Source organism: Belonocnema kinseyi, chromosome 2, assembly GCF_010883055.1.
Source record: "Belonocnema kinseyi isolate 2016_QV_RU_SX_M_011 chromosome 2, B_treatae_v1, whole genome shotgun sequence".
NCBI lineage: Eukaryota > Metazoa > Arthropoda > Insecta > Hymenoptera > Cynipidae > Belonocnema > Belonocnema kinseyi.
The window spans coordinates 57,952,276-57,969,421 of NC_046658.1; the positions used below are offsets into that span (position 1 = coordinate 57,952,276).

Sequence of the window (17,146 nt, forward strand, 5' to 3'; positions counted from 1 at the left end):
ATCTTTCTCAATTTGTTTATCCAATTTATTAATAAATATATTCAATTTAAAAATTGTTTACATATATACAATTTATATATGGCACACGTACGTCACACATTGATACTTTTAGTTCAAGTTGAGGCAAACTTTTGGGGCTGTGCTTCTTCATATTTCTACCATTGAGTTGATAGGGCCTGGCCACACCTAACCTGTAGTGCTTGATACTTAATTTCTGAAAAATTAGTTCGCTGTATTGACAAAAGCATATGTGCAACTTGCAAATGAGCACCCTCTTGCACCTCCAAACCCTACGAGTTTCTTTTTGCCAGTATATTGAAGTGGCTTTTAATTTCGAACATCCTGGTTTCTCAATTACAAATTTGTTAGGTTATGGGCCTAGCGTACTTGGCAAAAATAAAAAAGATCATTCAATAAAATAAGCACGGTTTAGTTTTCACATACACATTTTTATTTTATTGTTCTTGCAAAATCGAGGTTCACTCTCCTGTTTAGTTGTCAAAAGAAGTATCCAGAGCAGTGAGGAATTTATCAGAATGAACAAAATAAAAATTTTTTAACTCGAAAAGACGAATGACAAGAATTTCCAGATATGGAAATTTTAAGTAGAGATAATTTTACGAGCAGAATTATTAATGGAACATCAGTATGCCCTGCAGCAGAAGGCAATGATTGCAAAGAATGCTTTTAATTTCTACTGCAATGGAATTTAATCCATTACAATCGGTCATGGCTTGTCCATCTTCTCCAGAAATGTAGACCAGGCTATAAAAAAAAATATGAACAAAGATTTACTGTCGAAAAGGTAATGTTGAAAAAATACTTTTCAATTACTCATGATATCAGTAAAATTAAGTTAATGTCACAAGCACTTGCTAATGTTGGGGAAGAAGTCAATGATATTGATACAGTTGCCAAGGTTCTAGGTAGTCTGCTAGCCAAGTACGGTGGATTCATTACAGCTTGGGATTCATGTGATGAAACGTAGCAAAGTTTTGAAAATTTAACTGCAAGATTGCTGAATGAAGAGCTTCATTTAACACTTTAACACAAGCTGATGGGGCGGCAACTACATTCACAACAGTTTAAGTTAGGGCGCAAAAATCTAAACAAAACAGTTACAAAACAGCGAATCGGGTTTCACCAGCCGTTCACCATGCTGGAAACTACCCCCCATGGGCACCAACATCGGCCAGGGATGGGGGTGACCAAGCTTTAAGTGGTGCGTTATTACCAATCTACACCCCCATTCACAGCAGTGACATGTGGAGAGGGGGTGAGGGAGCCATGATACATTCCACTAGGGCAACCACACCGGTTAGTGAGAGCATGAGAGCCAGCGGTGTAGGAGACCCCTGCTTCGCGAATGTTGACACTAGGCCTCGCGGAATTAAAACTAGGGCCAGTTGGACGGACGTGCGCCAGGACACGCCCCCGCAGTTAGGCTACACGGTGTCAGGAGACAGCGCGACTCTGCACCAAGAACAGGGAGCGATTAGGAGGTCTGAGGGCCACAGTAGGGCTCAGGGCCGACCGACACGAAACCGGGAAAGCAAGCTTCGGTACCGCGGAGCCGTAGCATCATGAGTCCCTGGGTAAGCAGACCTACAAGTCAGGCGACACATTACCTACTCACCGTGAGCGCCCTAACGTGCGCTCTTTTAGTAACGACCTTGCAACCAATTTTTACAACCGCAGATATTAGAGACACGCGACCACAGACCAAGTGGTACAGCCGGAGCCAGCAAGCCCCATTCAATATAACAACTCAACACCGCGAAACCGAAAACGGGGACTGGACCATAGAAACAGAAGATTACCGGTACCCAAAGGACTATCATGAGCTTGTGACACGAGAATTCGCTCCGTATAAGCACCGCGAGCAAAGGCCATGGGTAGGCGAAAGGCACCGAACCGTCCGGACCGCCGAGCACTACCCAGCCTCGAGCCTCTTCCCACAGATGAACCCGACTTTAGCAAGGGTAGAAGAGCTTGGACTTGATAGGCTAGGGACAATTAGGGGCGTATCGAAAATCATATTAGGTACGGGCCCCTAGATTTCTCAGAGCCAAGAAAAGCAAAGAGTAGGCCGTGCGACACAGGGTGTGGGGGGCGTGAGTCCACAAGGCTATTCCAAAGCGCGAAATTTAGTTCAGCCAAAGATACGAGGTATGTCTGAGCGGGCAGACAGGGTCCACATGAGTCATACCGGGAGCCATGGCAGCAGAATCGTGAGATCCAGAACAGGTACTCCCACGAGTGGAATGAAAGACCGGTATATAGGGACTATGCGCAGCAAGACGCTCTTGGGCGTGGAGATCCGTATGAATTTGAACCGGAAGGCTTTACGAGTCGCGGGTATGCTCAGAAACGGGTACAAGCCCCCAAACGACCCCTCGGCCAACCAAGGGACGTGACAAGAATCGTAGAAGGGTGGAAGGTCAGTTTTAACAGACAAAAGGGCTCGCGCGTGGACAACTTCTTGTGAAGGGTCGAAGAGGACAGAACCGCCTCTTTCCTCACAGGCGAGGAGTTGTTAGTGGCTATGCTCTTTCTTTTAAAGAACATTGCATGGCACGGGTTCTGTCAAAATAGATTAGGATGGAACGCGTGGGACCAGTGCAAGCGGCATTTTCCGGCTCGCTTTGGGGATACTTTCTACCAAGAAAGGCTGGAAGAACAGATCCTCTCACGCAGGCAAGTTCAAGATGAACTGGTAGCGGACTACCTGACCTGCATGTATGGCCTATATCAGCTCTCAACTAGCCCAATGGATCTCGAGATCCAGATGAATAGGGTATACGCGAATCTTAGATCCGATTTTAGAAGGGCCATCAGGGGTTATGAATTTACCAACTATAACGGCCTGGCGGTCCCAGCGGCGGAATATGAATGCGTAGCGTCCACGTCAGGCAAGGACGTGGCTCCACTGTCCCCAGAAAAGTCTCTTATTCCTGAATACGCGTGCAAAGTAAAGGGACCCCCAGCTAAAAAGAGAAGTTCTGTGGCCGCTATCGCCCCGACTTCAATTGATAGGGAAGTCGCACAGAGCTTGTCGGAGTTAGCCGATCTGATTAAAACGCTAATCGCAGCCATTAGTAGCGAAAAGCGTGAATTAGGTGCGAACTCGAGTAGAGCAGAGCCAACGGGTAGGCCTAGGTCCGGAGAGCCTAATAGACGTAATTATAGGGGCCCTCGGAACCGAAGAAATTCGGCAAGTCGTCTGAGGGAAAGTCGGCGCAACCCCCAAAAGGGAGGTCGGAGTCATCCACCTTGAAAAAACAGTGGGATGATTCTGAGGTCGAATGTTGGAACTGCCGACAAAATGGTCACTTCCAAATTGGTTCTTCGAAAAATCGGAGGCGCAATTATTGTGAACGTTATGGCAAAGGGGAATTGACCACGAAAGAATGCTATCTTTCCGGTAACTGTTCGGGAAACCGAAGAAGTGAAAAGGCGTAAGGGTCAATCCTTCTTCCTCCAGTCCCGAATTGACCCCTCAGGACAACCGATGCCTACCGAAAGAGAACAGGCTGGAGTTAGCGGATCCGGAAGTAGTGGGGATACCTCCGAATACGAACTCCACTCCCTCAGAACCTCCGTCGACTTCGGCGAATCAGACCCCGGTAACGCGCACGGTAGAAATCGAGGATGCCATCGTTCTTAATACAAGAACGAGCATTCGAGAGAAACCGAACCCCTGGCAAGAGAATCAAGTCATGCTGGCCCTGCTCAAATCGAATGAGCCCCCGACTGCATCATCAGATTAAGGTTCTTCGTTACCGCTACGATTAAATTTGAAGGAGCCTCCTAGGGAGGCTTGTTCATGGCAGCTACGTGCTATCTCCCGACTGAGATTGATCGTGTTTCGCGAAAGATGAAAATCCGTATTGTCCTCAGTATGGGAGAACAAGTATTCTTGTATATGGACTTCATCCACACATTCGGAATCGTACACGATGGGAGCAACCGAACTTGGTATATATCGACTACCCGGAATTAGTCCACCACTATACCGATGAAGGTACCGAGTTGGAAGTGGAGAGGAGGGATGAAAATCCGGCAACATTAGACCAGTGTTGCGACCTCAGAGAAATTACAGCTGAGGAGTAACAAGAACTAAACGCGTTGTTTGCCAGGATTATTAGGCCCCCTCCTGAAGGTACATCCGGCCACCGATCGAATCACTCATAGCATAGACGTTGAGGGACACCCACCGATAAAACAGAGATATTATCGAGTGACTCCGAAGGTGTTTGAAAAATATGCAAGATGAGGTGAACCGAATGTTAGCCGAAGGCATTGTTGAGCCGCCGAAGAGTGGATATTCTAATCCGTTAGTAATGGCCCGAAAGGCATACGGGAAATATAGATTTTGCGTAGACTACCGTAGGCCCAACAAGGTCGACGAGAAAGGTGCATACCCCTTTCCCAAAATGGATATGATCCTTGAGCAACTTCGCGCTACGAAATACATAACGACCGTAGATTTAAAGTGGGGGTATCACCAGATTTCGATGGCCGAAGATAGTAGGGAGTACACAGCGTTTACAGCCCCTGGGATAGAGCTCTTTCAGTTCACAAGGATGCCCTTGGGACTCTCAGGGGCTCCTGCGACCTTCCAGAGACTGGTGAACTCCCTGAAAAGGCCAGACATGGAACCTAACGTCTATGCGTATCTCGATGACATAGTCAGTGTTAATGAGACGTTCAGTGACCATCAGGAATGGGTAGCTCGAGTCATAAACCGCTTGCAGGGCGCCGGACTGACGATTAACCCGAAAAAGTGTGAATTCGGGATACTAACCGTGCGTTATCTCGGGTTCCTCTTCAATCAGAAGGGTTCGTAGGTTGATCCGGATAAAGTCGATCCTCTTTCCTCATACCCAGCCCCAAGAACGATTAAGCAACTGAGACGGTTCTTGGGCATGGCATCGCGATACCGTCGTTTTGTACCCGGCTTTGCGGCTGACGCGGTGCTACTCAACAAACTGCTTAGAACGAACGTCCCATGGAAGTGGGGCACCGAACAGGAAAGCGCCTTCGCTAAGCTAAAAGAACAAATCACGACGGCAACGATCTTAACTTACCCGGATTTTGAAGTCCCATTCGTGGTCCTGACCGATGCGAGTGATTTTGGTTTGCGACCAGTTCTGACGCAGATGCAAGATGGCGTTGAGAGGGTAATAGCCTTTGCGTGTAGGACGATGTCTGACGCAGAAAGAAAGTGATCGTTCACGGAAAAAGAGTGTTTAGATATGATCTGGTCAATTTGGAAATTCCGGCACTATCTCGAGGATTTCCACTTCACAGTGATCAACGACCGCAGTTCGTTGCGATGGTTACACAACCTTCACAATCCAACAGGTCGGTTGGCGTGTCTTCAAAGAGGTACACAATGATCCACAAGCCGCACATCTGGGAATACACAAAACTTACCGGAGAGCCTCGATTCAATATTACTGGCCATGCATGTATCGGGACCTTGGACAGTAGTGGTCACTGACGTAATGGAATTGTGGCCAAAGACAACCCTAGGCTTCGAATATCTAGTGGTATTGAAAGACCTTTATACCAAGTGGGTCGAATTAGCACCCATGAGAAGCGCGAACGCCGAGACCATTATCAAGGCTTCTGAGGACAATACTTTGAACCGATGGGGTGCACCGGAAATTCTTATGTCGGATAACGGAACAGGGTATGTTAAACAAGCATTTCAGGGATTGACCGAGACATGCGAAATCCGAAACTCATTTACTTCAGTGTATCATCCGCAAGTGGACCCTGTGGCGCGAATCAATCGAGTCCTCAAAACAATGATCTTAGCGTATGTAGGAAGGTTAGACATTATAAAAACAACTCAAGAATACCTAAACGAAAGTAGAAATGGGAACCCGGCAAAAATACAAATAAAGAAGAACATAGAAAACTCTAGCAAACCTTGTATGTGAGGGATCGGGGTCGACGGGAGAAACACCAGAAGAGGACCCCGACGATACCTCCACGGCGACGATCAATTGAGATGCCTGAATCCGCACATCGCTCATTCCAACCTAACAGCAAAACGTAGCAGCACCGGATGGACCACCATAGGAGATACAACCAACCCTGTTCCACCACGTGAACGAGTAACCACACGCTGGCATGAGCGGGGAGGCCATCAGCCACATTAAAGAAGGCGTACGTACAGCCAATAGCAACCCCAGCGGTCCGTAGGCCAGAGCCAATCGGCTGGACGGATTCTACCGCGTAAGGCGAGCATTGGCGGAAGACCTCATTGGAGCTCGTCCGTTGGCACCAACTAATCAACGGAGGCCTCGCTGGAAGTTGGCAAGATCCGACGGAAACAGCAGCAAGACGATGGAAGCGAGGAGAAAACGTCAGAGCCGGATTGAGAACCGGGGGCATCAGCGAGATCCCGTATCGTCCCAATGGGATCTCAGAGATTTGTTAGAGAAGGAAAAGGAAAGAAAGATCATGGACGGAAAAGACTGGTTAGCAGCAGCCAGGTGGCTAAGAAGTAAGTGGACGTTCTTTCACCAACTTTAAGTGCCGTTCCCGCCTCGACTCTGATCCGTGGTAGTCCGAAAGTTTGTCGCGTATGCTTTGACGAAATAGTGCGGAATCAGCGGAGGCCCCCGCGTGGCTCGAAATTTGGAGAGGCACTCGACTCAAAGACCAACATTGATAAGTTGGGTCGAACCAACCTCTCCAAACGACCTGTCAAAAGAATTTCCCACAAAAAAAGGAGGTCGAAGCATGGTACGTCGGTGTCTCCGGTGGACTTCCTCTCACATAGCGCGCGGGTTCCCGAAATCGAATTCTCTCTCCGCGTCTCTCCGCGTGCTTGTAGATTTTCAGGGGATTATCAGGAGGTTCACACCCTGATAATAAATTAACTAGAGCTAGTCTGTAGATTTTCAGGGAATGTCAGGAAGCTTTCAGCCTGACAATAAATTAATTAGAACTAGTCTGTTTGACCGACCATCGGGTGCATCGAGGTGACTTATGTCAATCCGACTGCTGTATCCAGAGTCGGACCGACCGCATTATTATGGTCGTAACGACCAATCTGCCACAATTTATCCGATTTTCGTACCATAGTTGGGCCAGAATTGGGCTGACGGTCGGCTTTTCGCTCGCCGCCAACGTCTGTCGCCAACGTTGGTCCGGCCATATCAGCTTCAAAACATCTTAGTCAGTCCAACTCTGGTTACCGTAGATCGGTTACCATAACAGGGCCGACTTTGGGCCAATAGTCAAGCTCTGGCAACTGACTGAATTTCGCACCTGGGTGATGATGGTCTCTTAATGTTTCGTAAAGAGAATGTAATTGACTTGATCTTGAAAGAATTAGGTGCTCATTTGGCAATTAAGATTAGCAGTGGAAATTACTTCGCTGATCTGGAAATCACTCTTAATAGAAAAAATAGAAAGTTACTTTATTGGTCAGAAAGAAGACATCACACTTATTTTGAAGAAATTGGATATACAAGATTATAAATCAAGCACTACGCCAGCTAATTATATTATTGCTTTACATTAAGCTCAACGCTCAGTAACTCAAGATAAAACTAAGGTTATAAGTAAAGTTTTTTTCGTAAAACAGTTGGTAGCTTAATCTTACGTGACATTTATGGCTGGTGGTCCAATCACATGGACTTCACGTAGACAGAAATGTGTTACAAGATCGACAATTGAAGCAAATTGAATTTCAGCATCTAAAGCTTCACAAGTAGTATTTTTGTTGCGAACACTTCTTTAATAATTGAATGTCATCATAAATGAACCAACGCAACTATTAATTGACAACCAGAGTGCTATTTGCCTTTTTAAAAATACTGTACACCATAAGCAAAATAAACATAAAGATGTTAAATATCACATTTTCCGAGAACATATTGAAAATAAATCTACCAGTGTAACTTATGTTAGGTTGCAAGAACAGTTAGCTGATATCTTTACAAAACCTTTATATCGTGATAAATTTTGCAGCAGTAGAAATTTTCTCTATATTTCTTCAGGTCTGTAAACAAAGATTGGGAGTGCTGTGAAACACAGTTTCTCTATGAATTTGTTTAAAATATACAAATTTTCTGTGTTTAATTATTCTTGTAAAAAAGGAGCGGAGGGGAGGGATCTTTTTTCACAGATAAAATTTAATTTTAAATATTTTGAAAAACGTGAAATTCTGAATTTGAGAGGTATCTTCGATTGTGAGTGTAGACAGCCACTTTCACGTAATGTGATAGGTACCTCATCTGATCGGCCTTTTACCACCCCGATGATAAAACAGATATTCTCTATTATAATGAGTTATAATTATGAGTCGATTGGACACAAATGTGAAAAGTTCTAGATGATTATTAGTTAACACGGTAGTGTATACACTACAGAGGGTCCACGGACAAGTGTGGCAAAACAGTGTACCGCTCGCTGATTGGCTCCGCCATTTATCTAACTTTATTTACTCAATATTTTAACATGTATTTAATCATTTTAATAATACACTACCCTCCCACTTATAGTACTACCTCCTATCGCGATTTCCCCTACTTGCTTTGATCCCACTACCGAATTTTCAAAAAATGTTGACATTCAGTGTAACTTTTTTAATAAGTTAGTTCCAATTTATGAATGGCTATCAATTTTACAAAATACCAATTTCACCCAAATTGTTTCATATGGAAACACTTACATGCTTTTCCAGTCCAGAGTTCTTTTTTTTTATGAAAAAAACTTGTAATAAACCATAAAGCTTTTAGGATGAACTGTCAAATTTTGACATTAACTATTTTGAATAGATTCAATTTTCTAAACTAATCAGATATGAGGGTAAACCGCAAGCGGACAATGATTTTGGATGTGGTGGGGGAACTCACCCAATGCGAATGCCAGTCCCAGACTCTCGCGATAAGTGGGACGGTACTGTATGTAAAATTAGAAATAAATTTAATGAAGTGGACTTTTGAAAATATGGAACAATCAAAATCATTCCTCGAGATATGTTAATATTTATAGTCATGTTTGAATTGAAAGGTCAGAAATTTAATGAAAGTAAAGAATCACCACAATTAAAAACTTACTGTTAAAAAGTTCCGGACTGAATACATCGTAAAAATATTTTTGGAAATACTATATTTATGTCGTTATGTCGCAAACGGCAATTTCTTCGTGATTGTATATCTGCAGTGTACTGCATCAAGATTCTAATTGTGTCAGTATTACTACGACTTTGAGGCTAGAAAACATGTTTACGTTTTAAAACTTTTTACCACTTGACTAGTGCGTCATGTCACGCGATGGCAGGATCGCGAAACTGTTTGTCTTACGTAAGGGAACTTCCTCCACCACGAGAGCTCCTGGAGCTGTGTATACTACAGAGGGTCCAAGGACACTGTTGCAACGTAGCTGGATGCCACCATTTATTTCTCAGGTGCGCCAAATTCGGTACGATTTTTTAAAATTACTTAAACGAAGAACCTTAAAATGAAATTAATACAACCAGAAATTTATTAAAATTATTATTATTACACCATTAAGCCATTTCCCTTCCGGAGCAGGCGTAACTCACTCGATGGGGAAGGGAGCAATGTGAGGTAGGGATATAAAATCTTTAGATTGATCCAGGCTCCTTGTGTTATTTATTTAAATAACATGTTTGTTCCGCAACACTGTTTCGACCCAGGTTGTTGATCAATTTCTCCAGCAATCACCCCAAGTGCAGATCCTCACACAGTCGTCATGTGATGTTCCCCAGTTGGGTTCATTAGTATCCAAGGTCTTTTGCTTCAGGCGTCAGTCATTCTACTGACAATCTTTTTATTAACTATTTTCCGCCATACTTTTCTGTCCTGACATACTTCTCTAGCTTCTTTTACGTCCATGCATTTTTTCATGCAGACTCTCGTGTTTCTGTGGCTTCTTATGTCTCTTCTAACTAATTTCTCATTCACACATTCTAACCATTCTTTCCACGGGCTGCCTCTGGGCACGCTGCCATTTACTTTACCTTGATACACTTGTTTCGTTAGTCGTTCATTGGGCATTCTCTCAACATGCCCGAACCATCTTAATCGATTTCTTTCCAATGTATCTACTAAAGTCTATTCTGCACCATATTATGCGCAAAAATCTTATGTCAATTGCAATAATTTTACTCTTATCTTTTTCTTGATAGGTACGAATATAGAATTACGTATTGCCCTTTTAGCTTTATTTGGTATATTTTTACTTTTGATAAGGGGCCCTGCTCTACCAATAACCTTCTAAGCTTCGTGTGTACGTCTAATTCCTCATCTATCTTCCCGTCCCTAGTAAATAAGCTACCAAGGTATACGAACTTATCAACTTGTTTAATTCGCTAATCATTTAATGCAATATTGCCTAGTGTTTTCTCACTCTTTCCTTCGAACACCATAGTTTATGAACCCATATACCCGGTGGACAGTTTTACTTTATTTTAACAAATTAGAAAATTAAGATAATAAACCCGCATACCCAGAAGATCTTTCCTTTTTTTAAATTAATTTGAAAATAAAAAATATGACACAAATCCACATCATTTTTCATTTTATTAAATAAAAAAAATTCACGACGTCTCGTACAAAGTTTAGATATCTTTTTATAAATTTTAATTAAACTAATTTTCATACATACAGTGCGTTTTGAGGTTAGCCGCAGTTTTCATAACTGGCACACCAACCTGAAGAATGTTTTCTTCAACTACTTGTATATTTACAACAAAAGATTGTTAACAACTATTTACCTGAGGATTATGCTTATGCTAATTGCATAAAAGTCTTTCAAAAATAATCCTAATGTATACTGTACTGTTTACATCACATATGCATACTGCACATTACGCGTCTCCGTTACTGAGCTACACAGTATGTCTATATATGCGACGGAAGTGTTAGATAAATGGCGGAGCCAATTAGCGAGCGGTACACTGTTTTGCCACACTTGTCCGTGGACCCTCTGTAGTGTATACACTACCGTGTTAACTAATAATCATCTAGAACTTTTCACATTTGTGTCCAATCGACTCATAATTATAACTCATTATAATAGAGAATATCTGTTTTATCATCGGGGTAGTAAAAGGCCGATCAGATGAGGTACCTATCACATTACGTGAAAGTGGCTGTCTACACTCACAATCGAAGATACCTCTCAAATTCAGAATTTCACGTTTTTCAAAATATTTGAAATTAAATTTTATCTGTGAAAAAATATTCCTCCCCTTCGCTCCCTTTCGCTCCCCTGAGAATAGAACCTAGGTCTTTCAATTATCGGTCAGGTGCTCTACCTACTAAGCTAATGGAGAGATCGAAAGAAGAATCCTTTTTCACACACATGCCATATGGCAAGGTTTTTCTCTTAAAGAGTCATAGATATACATTGCCATAAATCCCCAGCTATCTCAGATCGATAGTGTAGATATTTATTTCGACGTAATATGATAAGTATTTTATCTGATCGGTCATTTGCCACTCCGATGATGATACAGATTTTCTATATCTTATATTTATAACCGACGAGGGGCTCAACGCTCAGCCGAGAACCGCCTCGACAACAATTCTCAGAAGGACATACACTCGGCGGTCATGATTTCAGGCCGCAGTGTATTTTCTAAAATCCTGGAAAATTTATTGAAATAAATTGAAAAATTTAGAAATCCCTTAAAATCCCTTGGAGTCTTTAAAAATACACTATAATATTTTAAATCCTTTGAAATCTCTTAAAATACTTTGAGATTTTTTGAAGGGCTTGAAAACTCATAGGGGTCTTTTTAAATACCCTACAATTTTTTCGAACGTTCTTTGTAATCCCTTCAAATCCTTTCTAATTCTTTAAATCTGTTGAAAATATTAGAAAATCTTCAAATCTTTGAAATCCTTGAAAAGCACTTGATTCTTATGAACAAATTCTTGGAAATCCATTAAAATATTGTATATTACACAAAAATCTCCTCAAATTACATACAATCTGTTTATGTTCCTTGAAATATTTAAAAGTATTTGAAGTTCTATAATATCCTTTAAGTTCCTAGGAAATGTATTGAAATACCTCATTGAGATCCTTTAAATTCCCTTTGAATTACTGAAATTCTCGAAAATAGTATAAAATCTCTTTAAAATCCTTTTAAATATTCATAAATCTTGAATATCATCTAAAGTCCCTTGAAATATTTTTAAATGCTTTTATGCTTTTATTCCCCTGAAATATGTTGCTTCTGAACACTCATTTTTTAGAATAAATGACAATATGTCCAATATATTTAAATTTTAACCTAAAGATATTTAAAAATGAGAACTTTAGCTTTTTCAAGCAAGAAAAAAGAACTCTAAGCTGGAAAAAAGCCTAATAAGGTTTTTTGTTGGATTGGTGAATTAAAAATTATTTTATTTTTAAAGTGAGAAAATATCAACCGCAAATTTCGGTTTTTAAATGAAACCTGTGGCATCGGCAAAGCTCGAAACATATGGTTTGACGTCATACGCTTTCAAAGCACAAAAAATATATGCGTCAAACTTGTTTTTGTTTTTAGAAACCACCCTGGGACATTAATTTATTTTTAAAAATAACTTATCCATGTTACAAAAACGTTACATAAATGTTAATAAATCGTATTATATTGATCTGAATGTAATCAGACAGGCAGACAGCAGTTGGGCACTTGATTATTCATAATAGGATCGGTCGTTGTAACGAGCCTGGTGATTGCTTGTTGCCCATACTGTTCATCGATACGGGGAATCCCCTTTGCAATAAGCGGTAGCGTTCAATGTGCATTGTGCATGATGGTGTATATACAGTGCACAGTTCACTTATGGGGAAATGTATCGAGTGTTTGAATGTTGGCAAAGTTGGCAATGTTGGCATTCTATTTCGCCTGGCAAACGTAGGTACTGCGAGTTATGTCGTACTTCCACGAACTATCAAAGAGCAATACTCACCCCGCGATTATAAGTAATAAAAATGGCAATACTGACTCTATGGTACTGCGGTATCCGCAATATTGCCATTATTGGCAAGCGCTATATAACTTAAGGTTTTCTCCATTCCTCCTCTCCTTCTCTCTTTTTCCATTTCTCATTGTCTGTCTCTGTCTCTCTCACTATATATATATACTCTATTTGGCTCGGAGTCGGATGAAAACGGTTTCTATCCATATAGGTATAGAGGTAGGTATATGCAAGTCCAAGACACTGACTTTGGACTTGGTGTATTTTATCCAAGTGACACTTAGTAGCACTTACACCTATCTTAATGACCAGGGACGCGCGTACCGTTAATGGAGTCCTTTAAAATTAGCGTCACGCCTTCCAAAATTTTCAGGCGATCTTTGTATCACCGTCATTATTTAGCACGGAGGGTAAAATCATTTTTTTACTTTTGATGGCGAGTCATGAAGTTTGATGTGATTTTTCATTTGGTCTTATATTTAAATCAATTAAATTTTGGCCATATTCAGTAGAATTTCATTGATTTGTAGTTATATCACTTCAGTGAAAATTTAACTGCGTTTCTATGTTGATTAAGAACGGGAAATCTTTTTCTGTAGTTATTTATGCTATGAATCCGCAAGAAAACGAAATACGGAAAATGATCCCTTTTTCATAAACAACTGGACAAAAGATAGGCTTATGTTGTCAGTGATATTCTTGCTGAAGATATCAGTAAATATGTTTCACCTTCTGAGATTTTACTGTTTAACTTCTCTGAGAACATTACTGAAGTCGCATAGTGATCCTTTAATAGTTATTTCGAAGAGTGAGGGCTTAATCGATAAGTTTAAGAAACTTACAAGCCACACTTTAAATGCTAATTCTTCAGTAGAATATTTACTACGATCATAGCAAAAAATCATTAAAATTAGTCACACTTCATGGGCTTTTCAATAGAAAAAGCTAACTGGATTTTTAGTGACAATCTGAAACTGCAATATTTTTTTCTATTAAAGAAAAATAATGAAACAATTGTCGGATTTCAATAGGTTAACACTGATTCATGAGTTATTTTTCACTGATTCAGATACATAATTGAATCTCTATGAAATTTCACTGATTAACCTGCAGCCCGTACACCCCTTCACGGAACGCAGGGAGAACCTTGGTCTTTTTGAATGGGGCGTCCAATTTCTCCGTTTTATCCATTCTTAAATGTGATATTATGTAAATTAGGAGGTATTATGGATGGAGTACGCTGAATTCCAATAAAATGTTAATGTATTAATTAAAAAACACCAAAATAAACTAAAGATCGCAAAAAAAATTAAAAAATAAAAATTTGCCATCACCCTCGTCGATGGCAGCTAATCTTCGGGCATGCATATGGAAAGAGGGCAAAGGAGGGGGAGCTCCGCGCCCCGGTCAAAAAGACCGGGTTACGGGCTACAGGTTAAATTTAGAAGGCCACCATGTGTTACCGATTAAAATTGACTGAAGTTTTACAATTTATGGTATTCAAAATGTACTGATAAACTGTATTAAAGCTCACTAAACATTCAGAAACTAATTTTAGAGGTTAGACATTGAAATAAAACAGGGACATTAAAACATTTTTCTCTGGTTATTAGTAGATTTTCATACACTGATGAAACTATGAAATTTATCTGACCAATCAGCGAAATTCCGCTAATTCCGATTTACAGTTTAGAAGAGTATATATTATAATTATGAAATATATAATACTGTTACACTAAATAAATATGCCCACAGAAAAAGGTCTTATTTAAGGCATATTATATGGACGAAAAAACAGCTCTTGTCCAAAATTTAAATTGTGCTTTCAAAAATCGAAATGTTATTAATGATCCTCTTAATTGAAAGATGAAGTTTTGTTTATAAGAAAGAGCATGTCTTTAAAACTCTTTTTACATTACTTGTTATCGAATTTTCTTAAATTATACGATTTTCTTTAATAAAACCAATTTTGAAAGAGGTAGAATAGTTGACTGATATAGATATTTTGCATAAAACATGTTGCGTGATAAATCGATTTTGAATGATTCCAGTTATTCAAAATTTTATTTTCAAATTCTGATATGGTTATTTCAGGAATTAAAATTAAAATAAATTTAAATGAAAATAAAATACTTTTTTCGCCAACTTAAGTGTTATAATTAAATTGATGATATTGTAAACGTACAGAAACAATATTCATCTTGATTTTGTCAACAAATTGATTCACCACGTTTGTTCACTTACTCAAATTTTCCAATCGTTGAGTATATATTGTATTACTCTATACATTTTCGTTGAGTATTCATATTTTTTATGAAAATAAAAAGATAAGAGAATATAAAGAATTTAAAACATTAAATTTGGTATTGTATTTTATGTAATAAATTAAACTATATTTAATACTTTTTGCTTATTATATACTATCTATGATTTTGATATCGGGTGCGTTTACATTTTGTTTGCATTTATAACTTTATGGTGCTTATTTGATGATCACTTTACTTCTTTACTATAATCCAATAAATAGAAAATATTTTTGCTTCTTCATAAAGGGATTAAAAATACAAAAATTAAAATTGGCCAATCAAAACGTCTCCAGTAAAGATGTCTTTCGTATCCTTGTATGAGCTTTAAATGATGTAGTTTTGAGATATTAGTGATGAAATAAGCCATCCAAATTTTATCCATTTACTTGCAACCTTCTTGAGTTAAAAAAAAATCACAAAGTTTGTTATTTTGACAGGGAATATTTTTTGCCTTCTTTATAATATGAAACATAAAGCCTTAAAAATTTGAATTAAGTCTACAATATATAAGAAAAATTTTAGTTACTGAATCTTTGTCCTGTTAAAAAATAGTTAACATTTACTTGTAAATATTTTTCTGTGTGATGAAAATAATAAATTACAAAAATAATATTCTTTAAAAGCCACTGATATTCGTCAAACCTTACTCAACATATAATTAAATATATGCTTTGCCTCATTTTGGAATTCTCATTAAAACTCAAAGTTTTCCATGTGACAAATATTCTGGTGATAATTATATTATGTGTATAAATATATGTAAAGAGGAACTGGCTACTAATCGTATAAAAAGGAAATTAGTCAAAAAATAAAATCTCGAACTGATTGTTAATTTCTCAAAAATTTCGAGTAGGATTTTAAAATTTCAAAAGTTATCAAATTTTTCTATGTAAATGCAATTTTACAAATGTAATATCTTAAAATTTTTAAAGATCTATATTTTGTGATGTATTTAAAATTGATGATAAATATACAGGCATTTCCTATTTAATTTGATAAAAATAAAAGAACAATGACGTACAGTAAATTATTACTCATATCGTGTGTATGCTATCCATACAATATTACAGTCTATAATAATACAGTTCTACGTGTGAAGTTAATACTCTGAAACTTCGCAATCAGATTCGATTGCACGATTTTCCATCTATCATAATCCATTTGCTTGACGCGTGTTCTAATAAAAATGCATACAACCTATAGATGCACTTTCTCAAACCTGTCCATTATTAAAGTAGTTTTCAACGAAAGTTATAACAGGGTGATTGTCGATATTAGGGACCCATTGTGTTATGTCCCTTACTTACAATTTACTTGAAAAAAATTGCACCAATCATTGATAAAGGCACTTTCGAGAACGCGTTCAAAGTAATATATTCAGTTAAAACTGAACTCATCTACATAAAACTGGCCAATTGCACGTACATTAAACTTATGCCTGCATTTGAAGATATTGATTGAAATTTAAATTATATTTCTGAAGAACATACAAACATATTTTTCAGATATTTTCTACTTCAATAATTTAATTTATTCCAATATATATTTAAGGGTAAACAATTAAAATTAAACTAATTTTGTTGGTGATTATTTTATATATTTTCAAATGTTTAGAATTGAATGAAATTAATCTTTGTACGCCATCTGTGATCAATGCACGGAATCAGAATCTCTTTCGCAGTCGAGAAGAGAACCTTCACTGAAAACTATGCAACCCAAGCAACGATATCTTTGACCAAAGCCAACTAAATATATACCTCCTGTCGATAAATTTGATAGTAAGGGATCAATTCTGGTATGTTTTACGTTTTACCGTCCATCTAAATGATGAATTTTTTTAATTTGTTATTATTTTTGGCAATAGAAAGA

At 38.8% G+C, this 17,146-nt stretch overlaps 1 protein-coding gene across 2 annotated transcripts in view; it reads right to left on the reverse strand.

Annotated features, from left to right (window-relative positions):
- LOC117167692 (pro-corazonin) overlaps window positions 1-17,146 on the reverse strand; it is a 66,846-nt gene that overhangs the window by 37,038 nt on the left and 12,662 nt on the right. The window contains exon 1 of one of the 2 annotated variants that reach the window (XM_033352816.1): window positions 9,087-9,174. The exons of the other annotated variant lie outside the window; for it this stretch is intronic. The gene's annotated coding sequence lies outside the window, so the exon portion shown is untranslated. Of the gene's footprint in view, window positions 1-9,086; window positions 9,175-17,146 lie in introns of those variants that run through there. 2 annotated transcript variants of the gene reach the window in all.